The sequence below is a fragment of the Pogoniulus pusillus genome, chromosome 9 (assembly GCF_015220805.1).
Source record: "Pogoniulus pusillus isolate bPogPus1 chromosome 9, bPogPus1.pri, whole genome shotgun sequence".
NCBI classification, from domain to species: domain Eukaryota; kingdom Metazoa; phylum Chordata; class Aves; order Piciformes; family Lybiidae; genus Pogoniulus; species Pogoniulus pusillus.
The window spans coordinates 27,959,606-27,974,362 of NC_087272.1; the positions used below are offsets into that span (position 1 = coordinate 27,959,606).

The 14,757-nt window shown below is 38.3% G+C and overlaps 1 long non-coding RNA gene across 1 annotated transcript; it reads left to right on the forward strand.

Moving 5' to 3' along the window:
• Positions 1–2,542: 2,542 nt before the first annotated feature.
• Positions 2,543–13,917, forward strand: LOC135178469 (uncharacterized). Its single transcript, XR_010303554.1, has 3 exons — positions 2,543–2,579; positions 12,214–12,280; positions 13,577–13,917. It is a non-coding gene; the product is annotated as an uncharacterized LOC135178469 (long non-coding RNA).
• The last annotated feature ends 840 nt before the right edge of the window (positions 13,918–14,757 follow it).

Below are 14,757 nucleotides of genomic sequence, written 5' to 3' on the forward strand. Positions count from 1 at the left end.
GGGCAGAGAGGTGTAAATTTGTCCTGTTTACTTTTTTTTTCTTGCAACATGTTCACTTGCTCTAACTGTATGGACATAAATTCTTATAGGCTTTTTGCCATTTTTTGGCTTGTTTGCTTGTTTACCTTCAGCAGCAGTAGTTGGTCTAAGTAATTGTAAGTTTCTCTAACACACTTCTATTTGAAGATTTCCTGGTGAATTTTAGAGGTTTTCATACATTCTTTTTCCTATAAATCCTTATAGAAAGTTTTCCCTATTCACATATATTAACTCTGTATCCACAAATGAGTGACCTTAGTACACCTTAATAGGCAGAATTGAACTGCTGTGAATTCACAAAAGCCAGCCTCCTGTCTAATTATTCACTTAAGCAGCAGGGAGCTTGAGGAAAAAGCTTTTATTCACTCTAGGGTCTAACTGTAGTCCTTCTGAGACTTCATTCATCTTTCCTTCATTCTTCCTTCATTCATCTTCTGAAGGTTCTTCCAATATCACTAGAGTATCTGTGAATAGAAACAGATATGAAGGACCTGTGGACACTATTACGATAATGCTAAAGAACAAGTGTTCTGCTCTTAGGTTCTTGAAATGAACACTAAGCAGATACACATATATGCAAACAAGCCATATCCTTCAGAAAGTATTCAGTGCTGGCTTCATTTGGTACTGTTCCTTCTCCAATCTAGTCAAAGTGTATGTGCAGTGACTGCAAAATACTACTGCTGCAATGCTGCAAAGGAATAAACTTAGCTCTTTCTGTGTTTATATTTCAATTTATTAGTCAAATATAAGGACTGTAGCTCTTTTTCATTCTTTAATGATTTGAGTTTTGGGTATATAACTTCTAATTTGAAGACATATTTCACTTTTCCCCCCTTTGTTCAATATATTGCAGATGTATGGAATCTTAAAAAGTGATCCTTAATTTGTTATTGGGTCTCACCAGAGATGTGCCTTTGTAACAGGAATTGTTTAAATTATGTGGCAAATTCCATACTCTACCAGGTCACAACTGAATATCTTGAAGTACCAGCAGCATCCCTAGCAGGTGCCAGGCCCTTTTCTACCTAAAATTGCATAGTAAGAGACGTGCTATTTTTAAGATGACATTATACAACGAGTTAAGTTACTCTAGGAACTCTCTGTCAAGACTTTATGGCAAGAGAGTACAAAGATGACACATAGGCAATTAAAGTTTCACAATTAAAGTTTTATAAACTCGGAATGTAGCATAATTTTAATAACCTCATTTACCAAGACATTGTAAAGTTTATGTATCTACTATTTTGACTAAAGAATGTCTGATTTGGTTATCTGCAGAAGAACCTAATACTCTTAAATCCAGAGATCAGATTTGGCTTCGCTAAGTACTAGCAAGTATATGTGACAAGGGCAATATTCAACCTTGTTTACAGCTTTAAACAGCAGTTACTTATGACTGCAAACACAGACGAACTATTTCTTCTGGAACACAAACCCTATGAGGAGAGGCTGAGGGATCTGGGGTTGTTTAGCCTGCAGAAGAGGAGGCTCAGGGCAGACCTCATTGCTGTCTACAACTACCTGAAGGGAGGCTGTAGCCAGGTGGGGGTTGGCCTCTTCTCCCAGGCAACCAGCAATAGAACAAGGGGACACAGTCTCAAGTTGTGCAGAGGTAGGTATAGGCTGGATGTTAGGAGGAAGTTCTTCACAGAGAGAGTGATTGGCATTGGAATGGGCTGCCCAGGGAGGTGGTGGAGGCACCGTCCCTTGAGGTCTTCAAGAAAAGCCTGGCTGAGGCACTTAGTGCCATGGTCTAATTGACTGGGTAGGGCTGGGTGATAGGTTGGTCTGGATGATCTTGGAGGTCTCTTCCAACCTGGTTGATTCTATGTTTCAATTCTAGACAATAACAAGGGGTTCTGCCTTCCGTTGTCTTGAAAGGAACATTATTTGCTTGGATCTTCTCACTTGCCTCAAGGTGGCTAACACAGTTTTGAATTTGAGTTGAGAGGCAAGACAGGGAAATTGCATTTGTTATGATTTCTTATTTCCACTTTGATAATTTAATCCTTTTCCTATTCAAGGACAGAGCTGTGGGAAGGGCAAGCATAGCAATAGACTGGTGTTTTTGGTTTTTTTGTGTCTGGAGTCCAGGGTTGTTTTTTGTGTTTAGTGGATTTTTTTGGATGTGGTTTTTTTTTTTGTTTTTGTTTTTGTTTTTTTTTGTTATCCTCCTTCTCCCCCATCTTCGTTCTTTACTCTCCATCTTTTTCTTTCCATCTTCCTCCTCTTCTTTCCATCTCCATCCTTTTCCCCCATCTTCCTCTTTTCATCTCCATTCTTTTCCTCTCCATCTCCCTCCTTTCAGCACCACCTCCCCTTTTCCACCACAGCTGCCCCTTTCCCTACCCCACACTACATTTTCCCCTTTTTTCCCCTAAACGCATAGCACCTGGGTTCTATTGGAGTCTCCTCCCACCCCAGGTGTGACCACTTAGCCCTCCTCCCCGCCCACTCCCCTTTTTAATCAGCTCAGGAGAGCCAGAGGCCCTAAGCTTGCCCAACTGGGCAGAGGGATCCTCCTCCTGTCATCCTTGGTGAGTCCTGATGGTGCACACTGGGTGAATGGGAGTGGGACAAAAAGGCCGGGGGGCCTGGTGGCCCCCCGGTTCGTCAGGATTAGGCTTGAATGTTACCCTAACATCTTCCATGGGTGCTGGTTGGGCTTCGTTCCTTCAGTTGAGCTTCTCTATGTTTAGCTCTTTCTGATCACTTATGAAGAGCTTAAGTACTTGACTGATCTGGAAGCTTGTGGGGGACTAGTACTGTGGTGTTGTAGAGGGCTTTTGCAACCAAACCTATTCTGTGATCGTGAAGCCCAACCTGCAACCCAACGGTACCATGGCCTTTAAGCCATGTGCCAAAGTGCTGTGGTCACACACCTCTTGAACCTCTCCGGGGATGGCAACCATGCCATAAGTGCTAAAACACTTCTGTTTTGCACTGGAATGAATTCTGGTTACACTTATGGGTGTCTGCCGAACCTGAACCCCTTTCTTCTGACTATATTCAGCATATTTTTACTGCTGCTGGTTCTTTCACTTTTCAATGTTCTTTGTCTTTTTGTGCTCCCTTTCATTTCTTCAGTTACAAAGAATGTTAATAATCAGTATTGATACTGAAATGTTTGGGTTTTCAAGCTAAGGTACCACTGAGACAAAGGTGAGCTTGTTAAGACTGCCTGTTATACACCAGTTGCATTTGCAGGGAGCATATGAATGACACTGTTAAAAAACAAGATGTTCAAGGCAATCTGAACAGCTTATTTGGTCAACAAAACCAGAAAATGACGCTATTTTAAGTGAAGTTTCTACCTGCAACAAGACCTAAAGGAAAAATAAAGTAGAAAGAGTCAAATCCTGTAGCCTCTGTGTCTGTCTGATCCTGGCAATGTAATTTTCTGTAATTCCCTCTGTTAGTGGGAACTGTCTTACTTATTTTATATTTTTGGCTTTTACAATTATAACCCAATTTTACAAGGGAAAATTAGCTTCCCTAAGGTAAGTATTCTCCCATTACATGAGAGGTGAGATCCAGACACTATGAATTCCTGGCAGAGACCTATATTTTCCTCTATTTTACTCATATGGTGGAAGCTATTTCAATATTACTTTATATTTTGGATCAGAAAAGATATAAATAAATTTTAGAACAGGAAATGTATTTCCTTCTAATTTGAACTTCATTGTTCTATGAAACCTAAGATCCAGCCCCATAGGTATATATGCCCTGTCTTTTATGCTGTAGTTCATAAATGTTTCAAGACTAATTTGAAACTAACTAGAATTCAGACAAAACCTTGTATCTTAAAATAAGTTGAGCTACCTTTGTTAGTCCTTTCTCTAGACTTAAATGTTAACAATTTTAGTCTTTGTACATTTTTCTGTGAATTACTTCAAAGTCCTACATTTACTTATTTTCTCTTTATTAATTTTGCAAGTAAGGAGTAGTCTTTTATTTGACAGCGGTTCTGCCAATTGAGACTTAAATGTCTCAAGCTACTAGGAGCAATATCACTCCAATGTGTTTGACTTTCAAATGTTCATAATTTCTTCTTCACATTTGTTATTAAGTTTTCCATGTTCAGCCTTTTGCCCCAGTTCCCTCAGTAGCTTTGCTATCTTCTCAGTTAATTCAGTGAGATTTCAGCTGAGCATACAGACAGATGCAGATGTTTACATAGGATGTGGGTTTTTATTGAATTAACTGAAGTATACATTTGAATCCTGTATTGGCTTACCTTGGAATGATGTGGACACAGTTTAGTAACATCTCAGTTATACTACATAACAACATAACTAGTGGTTATACAGGAAGAATCTTTTTTTCCTTGAGGTATATGCATGAATGATTTAAGTTACACTTTTGATTGCAAAAATGAAGCTTAGTTTTAATTTTTTCTACATTCTAATATTTTTCATTTTTATCTAATTAACTCTTTTGTTTATTTTTTTTGCTAGACTCCCCCCACTTTCTGTGAATTCCTTCTTTGCAGTATTTTGCACCCTATCTCACCTACAGCTGAGCTTATGCTTATTCACCCACATCTACTTTGGTGTAACCTTTTCCTTTCTGTTCTTCCATTACTTCTATCCATCTTGCTGTCTTCTGTCCTATGATTCCTTTCACCTCTACTCCCTATCTGTTTTCAAGCTAGCTGGCTGTCATTCAAACTTCAGTGGAACATCTGTTCAGACAGTACATGGGGCAGAAAGAGCACACTTTGAAAAATGACCTAGTCCAAAACACCACAGGGTAGAGTCTATAGGTCAATCTGTTTTCTTTGGATGTCTCAGATTTTAAAAAACTCAAACCTGATTCTGAGTGATAGTAAGGAGCAGTAGAAGCAGACCATAAACTTTCTATTATCTCTGTTGTGTCACTTCAGATTTTAACCAATTAATGCTTTTGCATTACCTTTAGAGTAAAAACCAATGATGCTTAAAGTGTAGATGTGGAAATACAGTATATTTTAATGGAGAATAAACTTTTTGAAGTTAAGAAAATGCCTTAGAACACCAAGTACAGAGTTTCACCAGCTCAAGGGGAGTTCAGCTGGCCACATAATCAAGATAATCTTGAAAAGCCTAGTAAAACCAGGAAGATTAAGCTATTTCCAAACCTCTACACACTGTTCAGTTAGTGAGAATACTGCACAAGAACTATGATGAGTTCCTAAAACAAGGCAATGTCCCAAAAAAAAATTAATAAGAACTGATGAACCTAAAAGTGGAGCTTAGAAAAACTTGCTTGGCTTAATATTACTAGGTAACTACCAGATTTGTTTAGATTTTTCTGAGGAATGGACACAGAAAAAGGCAGAGCTATGTCTGGGGTTTGGGGCAGTAAGTAATGGTTCTGATACTTTGTGTTGTTTAAAGATTTCTAGCATATTTTGTTGATTCTGATATGCAGCTAGGACAAGAAGGAAAAAAAAGATAAAAACTAATTAAATATAAATAATTAAGCAATTTCATCACTTAAAACCATTAATTCTGCTTGCTGCTCAGTCATATGTGTGCCATTGCCTGAAGTAAACTGTTAATATAACAATATGGCTTTCTTTACAAAACTCTTTGCTAAGCCTTAGTTTCTCATTTCTTTTGACTTTTAGTTCTCTTTCTCCCACCAGCTGCTCCCCACTCCCTAACAATGAGTTCTGCATTAATGAAGAAAGTCTTATTACCAATTCAGAACATCTTTTGTTTACTCATGTATGACAACGGAAGAAACAGCAACAAAAATGGACAACCTTATGTTACTGTCAGAATGTATATTTGATAACATTTGTGACCTTGTGTTTTCTTTCTGTGCTTATTTTACCTTTTATTCCTACGGAGCCATCTGTGATGCTTACATAGAATATAAATGCTTTCAGGATGTTTGTGCAGCAAAGAATACAACAAGGACACTAAAAATGCAACAGCCGCTAGGCACTACTTGAGTTCAAACAATAACAGTCGATTGTATTTATGTGGGCCTTCTCAAACTTCAGTTTTTACTGCAGAGCAGACTTTACCATGCTGCCCCAATATCTGTGTTGTTGAACTTGGTAGCAGATAGGATGTGAGACAAAAGTTCCACTGATGCCACCCTAATATCCACTAGTTCTATAAAATTATTCTGGTAAAACTAAAGAGATTTTTCTATCCCAGAAGATCTTTGACAAAGAAGAGTTTATATCTGCAGCTATGAACATGTGCACTGAAACATTGATTTCTGGTCCAAACTCTTTGCTCCTATGTATCTTTCTCTTCTTCCTCCCATCTTCCCTCCTCATTTAAGGTCTTTTTGCACAGCTGTCCTACGAAATGACAAAGTAGTATAAATCATGCATTGATGCCTTCAATGACGCAGCAGTCATGAGGTCAGGGAAAGACAGATATATCTAATCCAGTCTGCATGTTACAAGTAAATGCTGTCAGTTCTGAAATGCATATCTGCACTGAAACTGTTGCCTGTGCAAAGCTGAGGTGAACAACAGGAAGATAATGAGCTGAGATGAACAGAGAGGAGAACTCTGGACTCTGTAAGTAAAAGGAATCACAACTAAAGAGTAATGAAGGCTCACTGAAAAGATTTTTTTTTTTTTTCTTCTCCAGGGCTGGGAAAGCTGCCCAATATAGTTAGCATTTATATTGCCTGGAAATTACATTAGAACATTTGGGAGAAGTTTCCTTAAAATATGGATGGTTTCTGGGCCAGACTTTTGGAACTGTATGCATGCTATATTTGAATATTGTGCAAATATTTACATGTGAGTAGTATGTCAGTTATTTTTGTCAGTTGTGCTGAAGTGTTTGCTCCAAAAATCTGGCACTTAAATGGCAATGAAATAGCTTTGCAAATTGGACTAGAGCACTTTGATTCAACTCTCAGTTCTAGGAAGAATAATACTGGAAGTAAAGACCATGGTGGACAAATTTATATTCATGTCACCATTGTGCTTTCCAGAACTTAGATGAGAACATATGACTGTCTGCTGGCTCAAAGATGTTCTCTGGGGGCTGAAGCATCACACTCACTCCTTTCTAGACATCTTCTGTAAGGGGAGAATTAAAGCAGAATTGCAAATATACTGCTTTTTTTTTTTGTATGGCTCTGTGGAAGTGCAGGCTGAGAACCTCTTCAGGCTCGTTTTGAGCCAGCTCAACAGTTGTAGTGGATGATCAGAAAAAATGCGTAATTTTTAAGAGAACCACTTCAAAATGATCAAAAGTTGTAATTTGCAGCCCTCGTTTAACAATTTCAAGCATAAAAAATATCAAATGTTTTCTGTAATATCAATAACAATTTTTTTATACTATGAAATGCTGTGTATGTTTCTTCTGTTTCCCAAAGGCAGATGAGGCATCAGAGGCAGCGATTCAGAAAAGTCAGTTCAGTGCCAGCAAAATGTTTACTAATTCAGAGCACAAAGTGTTGGCTGATATTCTTTTCACCTTTTATGTCTAAACCTCACAGAGAAACCATTTCACTTCTGCATGAATCCAGTGGCAGAGGAGATACCAACCTCAGCCCACCAGGGCTATTTATTCTTCCCTTCATTCATGTGTTGATGCTACCATGTGCACTACTGTATCAGGATCTGTGACTTTGTCCTTCAGACACGACACATAATTTAGCAGTTTGTTGCCAGCAAGTACTGCTTTAAAATGACTGATTTCTATAAGGCATACCTAAAAATGAAGGTTCAAATAATGTTTGATTTTTCTAACTGTGTTTAAAAAGAGAAGTCTCATTTGAAAATTCCTCATCCTACATCTTGAGGAGAAAGCGTTCTTTGACAGTGTCAAATTATCTCACTTAAGCTGCAGCTTACTGCTACAAGGAACAATCTAATGTCAAACACAGCCTTTGCTTTGGAAAAAAAAATTGCTTTGGCTATATTTATAGAAAAGACATGATAACTATCAGCTGTTCTACTAGTTCAAGCAAAAATATATAGCATAATGTGAATAGCAAATGGTTTAGAGTCAGCTAATTAACCTGCTAAGCCATAATTCACAAAGATCATTATTCCACAGTAATTCCAAATTTTTACATTAATTTTCACAATTTCATACTTTATGTCCATTTTTAAATGCAGAGAGGGGTTTTGTTGTTGTTTAAAAAGTTATTATTCAAAGAAAAAGGAGCTTGACTGATGTGTAGATGACACTAAGCTGGGAGCAGATGTGGCTGGGTTGGAGGGCAGAAGGGCTCTGCAGTGGGGCCTTGACCACCTGGGCAGATGGGCAGAGTCCAAGGGGATGGCATTCAATAGCTCCAAGTACAGGGTGTTGCACTTTGGCCACAACAACCCCATGCAGAGATACAGGCTGGGGTCGGAGTGGCTGGAGAGCAGCCAGACAGAGAGGGATCTGGGGGTGTTGATTGATACCTGCCTGAACATGAGCCAGCAGTGTGCCCAGGTGGCCAAGAGAGCCAGTGGCATCCTGGCCTGCATCAGGAACGGTGTGGCCAGCAGGAGCAGGGAGATCATTCTGTCCCTGTACTCTGCACTGGTTAGACCACACCTTGAGTGCTGTGTTCAGTTCTGGGCCCCCCAGTTTAGGAGGGACATTGAGATGCTTGAGCATGTCCAGAGAAGGGCGACAAGGCTGGTGAGAGGCCTTGAGCACAGCCTTACGAGGAGAGGCTGAGGGAGCTGGGATTGTTTAGCCTGGAGAAGAGGAGGCTCAGGGGAGACCTTATTGCTGTCTACAACTACCTGAGGGGTGGTTGTAGCCAGGAGGAGGTTGCTCTCTTCTCTCAGGTGGCCAGCACCAGAACAAGAGGACACAGCCTCAGGCTGCACCAGGGGAGATTTAGGCTTGAGGTGAGGAGAAAGCTCTTTACTGAGAGAGTCATTGGACACTGGAATGGGCTGCCCGGGGAGGTGGTGGAGTCGCCGTCCCTGGAGCAGTTCAAGGCAAGGTTGGACGTGGCACTTGGTGCCATGGTCTAGCCTTGAGCTCTGTGGTGAAGGGTTGGACTGATCATACTGTGATACTGTGTGTGTAGAAAGACCTTCATATACACTAAAAAATGAGTATATCTTTCTGAGCTATCTTCTTCAACTGCATGCCTTCCAGCAATAATGTGGAAGGAAAAAACCCACACAGGTAGAGTAGACTCCTACTCCTTTCTGGATGTGCTTCACTGCATAGTGATAGCATCAAATAATAATAATGTCTGATAAATTAGGAAGAGAGCTTGAGGCAACCTAGAAAACATTCAGGAATAGAAAAAAAATCAGCCAGATGTCTTTTTATTTTGTGGTAAGGACTTCAATGGAGATATTCCAGTCAGTGAATGTGGATGCACCTTTCCTTGTGGTGAGTTTTGCTACTGATGTCTTCCCCCTTCCAATGGTGCTGTGGGCTCACAAATCACTGGCATGTAGTTTAGCATGACTAAATTATCAGTGTCAAAATTCTTCATGTAAAATAATCTCTAGTAACCTGGTAAAATAGGCTTCCTCTACTTTTCCTGAGAAGCTCTAAAAACCAGATGCCAGGTGTGGTGCAGTGTACTGGGTGACCTCCATCACTGGGATAAGTATTTTTCAGGTCCTGGGTCTGAAGTATGGCTGACATGTTGGTCAGAAGGCTGTTCTGACTGAAATGTTGGTGATGTTTACTGTTCAAGGAAAATAAAGATGTCATTCAAAAACTGGAAGATTCTTGACATCTGAGCAAGTGAATTATGCTGCGCTGGTGAGGTGCAGAAGGAAAACAGTAATTGAATACCAGCCCTTTTAAAGAATATAATGTATTTTAACAAGCTGTCTAAGACCTATGAAATACTGCAGGTGTGCAATAGAGATTATTTTAGGTAGTGAAATCTGCATAACTACACGAGTCAGAAACATTGTAAAATATTTCAAAAGAAGAGCTACATATTTTATTCATACAAGATGACATTATTTTAGCAGATTTGGTACAATTCTTGCTAAAAAAAAGCATATATTTAAATATTTATGTGGTCCACTAATAAGGGAAGGGGAAAATAGGTCTCCCTCAACAGTAAAAATTTGTGAATGTCTAATTACCAGAACACATTCATTTTTAACAGATTAATTTTCTTACCATACATGTCTAATATTTGGCTTTCATCATTGTGTCCATGGAAATTTCTGGTTGACTGCAATTCTTAGAAAGGGAATTAATCAAGGCAATTACCCATTTCCAAAGTAGTCATTTACAGTAAAGAATTATGCGTCTCTTACAGTTCCAACAAACAGTGTAAACAGAAAGACTTTGCATGTTTTTTCCCATCTTAGAAAATTATTTTGAAGCCACCATTTCCACAGTCCAGGTAAAAGAGCTTAGCTTGCCAAACTGCTTGATTTTTGAGAGTGACTGCTTGTCAATTATTGTTTTTCTTGGAGAATCTCTAAGGATTCAAACTTGATCTCAATGCAAACTTGATGTCGCAGAGTTTTCCGTCATAAATATCTTGGAAATTAAGACCTGATGATTTTTCTAAAACATACTTTCTTGCTTAAACATAAATCTATTTAAAAACATTTTTTGGCCAGCTTTATGTAGCAGATTGATTCAGCGAGCACAGTGGTGTCTTCTGGCTTGCTAGCCTGAGTCATAGTCTGAGTAGCCTAACTCATAGAAAAGAGACTTCTTTTCCTGGAATTTCATTTTTGCTTCCCAGGTATCTCTACGCAGTGTCTGCATTTTACAGCCAAGCTGACATTATGCAGAAGACTTGCAGTAGCCTTGCCTGTAGCATTAGTGATATATATCCTCTTGGCAATGTCTATTCTCTAAGCAATTTTCAGTGTGACTGTCTGCAGTTCCCTGCTTTCCTGTCAGACTGGGACAGCCTTCTGTACCTCTCCAGTTCCATCATGGAAATCCTCACAGAGACAGATGTTAAGTGTAGAGAGGGATGCTAAATATTAAAAAGGCATGCTTGACCATTCATGTAAGCAAACCATGGTGAAATAGACAAGATCCAGTGTTAATTTTAGTTGCTCATTTTTCATTTGTCTTTTCACCCCAATGTTTAGTGTAGCCCCACTTCCCCATCTCTGCACAAAAAGGATTAGATGAGCAGATTTAGGGGGCCCCTCAGCTTTCTTGGAGTTTCCCGATTCTCTACTTTAGATGTTCAAACTGCAAAATAATTTTTTACTACTTACACTTAATTACCCTAATCCTACTAGCTTAAGTACTTTGTACAATCCTATGTCTTTATTCCCCCAGCAAGAGCTAAACTTTTCTAAATGTTTTGTCTTCATGTGCTTAAATTCCAAGGTTGGGTGGTAGAAGTTATGATAGAGAGAAATAACTCTTTGCAAGAGTCATTCCAGTGACGTTTGAGAATCTCTCATTTAAAGATCATGAGAGGGTGGAAAGACAAAGGCATGCTCACCACTTACTGTGGCCTGTTAAGACTTATCAAAATCAGGGGAATGCACATAATACACAAGGGACTGACTTGTAGTCCTTTACCAGCTTGCATTGGTTTAGTAAAGAATGCACACAAACTTAAGCTCTAACACGCTGTTCAAGTTTTAACTCATGTTACACTGTTTTTCTTTTAACTTCTGGGAATCAGATAATGCTTTTTCTTACAGATGCTACTGCATGAAAATATTTTTCATATAAAGTACTTAAATCATGTTACTTGTGTAAGCATAGAATATTATTGCAGCTCATTGTGCTGTCAGATGTCTCTTAGGATTTCATATACTGGGTATTAGGAAAAAATGATCTGATATATAAATGCTCTGGGCAAATGATAAGCATATAACTGGTATTAAAAGTAATATTTTCTGACTTATTTGACAGTTCAAAATTCAAGTTTTAGGGAAAAAAAACACATCTTAATTGTTCTGTGCCTTAGTGACTTTCACATATGAAAACATACGTGCAAGTTGGACAATATAGTTAACATGCAGAAAAAATGTGTTAATAAACTGTATGAATACTGTTTATAGGAACAGAGCAACCCATCTTTCACTTTAAGCTGTAAAGGCCAGAAGGGTCAAGGAGCATGAATAATAGAGATTTGATTTTGTACAGCTTAACTCAGTAACAAATTTACTGATAGTAAATACAAGTTGCATACTCATGGTTTGGTTGTTTGGGGTCTTTTGTGTGTTTGTTTTAAGAGGCAACATTAAGTAATAGTGTATCTGAAGGAACCATTGTCCATTTCTTTCAGTTTTAATGATACTAGAGTCCATGGGGCTGACACAATACTGCTTCATACTGTATGCATCCCTGTCTCAGTATCCTTCTTTTCCATTGCTTGGAAACTTCATCCACTACACCCAATGGTGACAGGCTCCCTCAGCATTTTGCACTGTCTGCTCCACTGTATTATAAATAAGAATAAGGCCATTGTTACTGTAATCCTAGCAGTTATTTGGCAGAGTCTGCAGAGGTTAATGGAATTTAAACAAAAATAGGAAGGAATACAAACTTCATAGCCAGAGAAGTGACAATGTTGGACCAGTCTTCCACAATTTTTCATTTTCCACAAAAAAGGAGGGGAAAATACTGTGGCTGTTAAATTACTTTAGACATCCACAGTACATATGCATATATGAAAGTCCTTCTTTGCCTTGCAAAGCAATCAGTCTCTTGCAGGATAAAGCTGGCTTTCAAAATTCCAGTCAGGGAGTTAAGGAAACTCAGCGTAAATGTAAAATCCCACCAGCTATTTTTGGATATATACACATAAAATATTCATGTCAGCTAGGACTGGCAGATACAAAACACACCAGTGTAATTGCTAGGTGATCTGAACTTTGAATCATGGTAAGTAGTGGCTCTATTTTTTTTAGCTGTGTTTTGTTTTTTTTATTCAAGACACTGGTCAGAGAGAGAATTTGTTGCTCATCTCACTAGAAAACATAGACATCTATGGGTTATTTGCTAAATTTACTTGTAAACACAATCTAGATTTTGAAACTCCTAAAAAATCTAATACTACTCTCCCCTATCCTCCCTTAAAGTTCTGTCTCAAACCATTACATGATCCTTACCCTCTGTGGAGAAGTCAAGACTCTTGCTTGTGGCATAAACAATCTTTGAGATTAGCTGCAGAGAACGGTCTATGACCATGGCTGAAATTCTGTCTGCAGTTCAATAACAATCAGCTTGGAAGCTCACAGTGGTTTCTGCAAAGTGGCAAAGTTCAGCAATCACCTGATCAGTGTGTGTTTAGGGCATTAGGAGAATGTGCCTTCTAGCAACACTTCAGTGTAGTCATTCATAACAATATTAGGAAGTAGCTAATGGCAGTGTTGTTGTCAACATTTCTGGTAGTACACTACTGCTACCTACATATTGGATTATATTATCCACTGTACTAAATCTGAGCTCAGCATAGTAAGGTGTGTAAATGAAAATAAAATATACCTTTATTTGAAAATAACTGTGCCACTAAGTTAATATTTCTAAGCAATTCAGTTTCTATCAGTAAAAAATGTCTTGCAAATACTTGCAGAACTATACCCACCCAGAGAAAATATGAGAACTATTTTTATCTTTATCGTTATCTATACTTAATGCCTTCTCAGCATCCAAATGGAGAAGTATATTAATGTGTCAACCTTATCTGACAGAGCATCGTAGCTAATACCCAAAACACCCACCTCTGAATATCAACTCAATTTGTTCCCTTGATAAAGTCTGATCTTTATCCACCAGCATGTTAATTACTTTATTTGCTTAATATGATTAATATAGATGCTATGTTAGAACCAAAATGAAAAAAGGAATACTCATCCCACTTTGTGTGAAAAGAAGCTATTGTGATTTCTGTGGGATTGCTTTGTGATGACCAAGACCTGAGCTCAATATTATTGTTACCACTTTAGCTTTATGCCTTTTTTCTCTTCTGGTTGGTTGCCTTTTTTTTTGTTTGTTTGTTTTGAGTTGGGTCTTTTTGTTTGGTTGATGGGTTTTTTTGTTTGATTTGGGGCTTTTAAGGTTTTTTGGGGGTTGTTTGTTTCTTTGAGGAATGTGGATTAATAGAGTGACAACAGAATACTAACCAGAAGTCATTGTTATGTGCTCAAATAAAAATCCATAATAATAATCTAATCTGTTTTAACCCTTGTAGGATCTTGTGGGCCTGAACGAACAAGTAGAAAGCCCTACCATATCTGCAGTGGTAATTTCCTTAAAGGCAATAAATAAACATATGCTGATCTAAATCTAAAGATATTTCTAGATATGTGCAAATGCAAACATACACACTGTTTATAAATGTGACTATAAAGTCTACATACATTTGAAAATGCAGCACAGTAATCATAACACATTTAATCAAACAAAGTCTGTGCCTCGCCATGTTTTGTGTGGTGTAATCACAACATGCAGAATAAAGTTGCAGTTAGTTCATTGACTACGATTGTTGTAGTATTTCAACATACCAATATACTTACTGCTTAGTGACAGGCTTCAGCAAAGATTATTCCTCATTCACCTTCCCACCTGTGCATGCTATACAACATTTTATGGTTAATGGCATAACAATTAAAATAATAGTGCTGCAGATGTACTGCCTTAATTGCATCCTACATTGCTGTCATTACACAAATTATAATAGTGTTTCCCAAAACTGGTACTGGCAGGATTATAGGTGGTGTGACTAATCTAAGTTACTCCTCTGTTTTATTTTATCTAGCTGATATTTTTCTTTTTGGCTCAGCTGTGTTTTATGACTATGAATATATGTTTCCTCCTTGTTATGGCT